Source organism: Protomyctophum bolini (assembly GCF_963924005.1).
Source record: "Protomyctophum bolini genome assembly, contig: SCAFFOLD_828, whole genome shotgun sequence".
NCBI lineage: Eukaryota > Metazoa > Chordata > Actinopteri > Myctophiformes > Myctophidae > Protomyctophum > Protomyctophum bolini.
The window spans coordinates 15,001-17,838 of NW_027665564.1; positions in this window are offsets into that span (position 1 = coordinate 15,001).

Genomic DNA, 2,838 nt, shown 5'->3' on the forward strand with positions numbered 1-2,838 from the left:
AGGAGAGGAGGAGGTGCACACATCAGATAGTGGACGTCAACAACACAACGGTCGTCCACAGGGGTTTCATCTACAGAACTAAAGGAAGTTCTGCTTCTTCCACTTTGGTCCTGGTGGACTCCTTCCAAAAACACCTCTCCCCTAATTAAAAAGTGAGTGAAGAAGTGGGCTAGTGTAGGATGTCTACGCACGCACACACATGCACACACACACACACACACACCACACACACACACACACACACACACACACACACACACACACACACACACACACACACACACACACACACACACACACACACACACACACACACACACACACACACACACACACACACACACACACACACAAATTGTGGGTACACATGAAACAGTTGTATTCTCTCAGCGTTAAGTATCACTATGGATTTTACAATGTACGACTACTGTACAAAGCACACCGAAACCAAACAACAAACACTGTACTGTACTGTACTGTACTGTACTGTACACAGGGGAGCTACTGTACGTCTGACTTACATGTCTCCTCAGCTGGAACACTCTCCTCACATTCTGGGAGAGTGAGAAGAGGAACGGACAGAAACAAAACAACAACAACCAGAAGAACAAACCCAAGAGTCATGGAGAGAGCAGTGGATGACTGGGAAACAGGTACCGTAGATTAACAGGTACCGTAGATTAACAGGTACTGTAGATAAACAGGTACTGTACATAAACAGGTACCGTAGATTAACAGGTACAGTACATAAACAGGTATACCGTACTAATACAACATTGGCAGGGACATAAGAAGTATAACTGCTAAACCCCATTTAGGCCCGACGTCGAAATAAGTCTTCTGAAAGAATATAATTATATGCAAAGATTTGTGCCACATTTTCACGATTTTTCAAAAATAGCAGATCTACAAGATCGTAGCGCGCCACTCGGTGGCGCGCTACGAGCTTGTAGGTCTGCTATTTTTCAATAGCTAAAGGTTTTATGACATTCATTTTCATTTATTTTTCTTTTAGGTTTTCTAATCTCAATTACACCCAAAAAACCTGAACTTTGAACATTCAGTGGATTTTTCTGTGGTCTGGAGTTTTCTTTGGGGTTTGGAAGCCTTTTGAGCGACAATGAAAACAGGCAACACAGTGAAAACAGTGACATCTGCTGGCAAATCCCATTGACATATGTGGGTTTTGCAGGCTCTTATATCACAAACTGCCGGCAAATCAGAGCACCTGTTTTGAGCCAGAAAACCCCAGATCACAGAAAGAAAACCTAAAGAAAATAAGAACAATTCCAAACCTTTTTTTTAATGTCACAATCCCTTTAAAACACCAAAAGGGGCTCCCGTACAGAATGGGTTAAAGTGGTTCATATAGGAAAAATATTTAGATCAATAAAGAGAAGAAAACAACACGTATGTTACGGTTATCTGCTACGGTAAACGGTTAACATCTGCTACGCTATAAGTGGCTAAATTGTTTTTCAAAATGTCAACTTTTGTGATTGTTTTTCTCCTTTCTTATAAATCTAAGCACAATGACATTTTAGCTCCATCTCCCTGACATTTCAGTGCCAATTAAAGCAGCTCATCTGAAAATAGAAACCAAACAGCCACTTACAGTAGCAGCATCATAAGACAACTGTAGTTACATTAGTTTATAGTGACATCAGGGGACATTTAAGGACCCCTAAATTGACACTAATTAGCCCCGCGGACCGCCATTTAAAAAGATACACCAGGGACCCCCATAAGAGAAGATTTTTACGGCTCTTTACAGTGATTCTCAACCCGTTTCATTTCAAGGACCCCCAGTTTGACATGCATTAGTCTATACGGACCCCCCCATTTAATGGCATTTCTATCTCTAGGACCCCCGATTTATATTGTAAAAGTCAATGTCAATTGAACTCTCAGAGTTACAGACCCTTAAGGGTCCATTTGGTTCCAAACTATCATTTAGCTGGGGACCCCCTGGAACTCCCCTCAAGGACCCCTGGGGGTCCCCGGACCCCACTTTGGGAACCACTGAGTTACACCCATATCAATATTGTCTCTGCCAGGCCGGATAGTCTGGATGCCAGACAGTATGGGTGTAACCACACATGTTAACAGCAAAATAAATATTATAAATAAATAAATAAAATGTTCTTCTTAAAAGAAGATTTCACACATTTATAATAAACGTATTATTACTGCTGCGTTGTATTGATGGCGAGCAGACAAACATCAAGCAGACAAACATGGAATAAATCAATAATAGGTGATGGTTGTGTCGTGTCCCTAGATTTCAGAATAAATGCCAGGAAGGTGGTACAGTACTTTTGGCTGATAAATTAGGAATTGTATTCGAGGATCTTTGTGAGAAATAGTTAACCCATTCTGACCTGAGATCAGATTCATACGAGGTTTCCACTGGGACACACACTGGTCTGATTAACCCATTCTGACCTGAGATCAGATTCTAAAAAATGTCAGTCGTTCTTCGATTTTTTCAAAAATAGCAGACCTACAAGCTCGTAGCGCGCCACTCGGTGGCGCGATATGAGCTTGTAGATCTGCTATTTTTCAATAGGGAAAGCATAACATGATGCTAACACCAAAATGGGTGCCCGGTCAGAATGGGTTAAAAAGCAAAGCTTTCCTTCCACCCACACACGAATCTGAGTGTATTTGTTCAGCGTCTAATTTATCTCTCTATCCTGTTAAATTAAAATGGGAGAGACACAGATGAAAAGAAGCAGCAGTAATCATGATTAACCTGCCAAACTAGGCTAATTTACTTTGAGTTTATTCATAGAATAATAAGAAGTTGAGTTGGCGTCTTGAAATTGGACAACACAA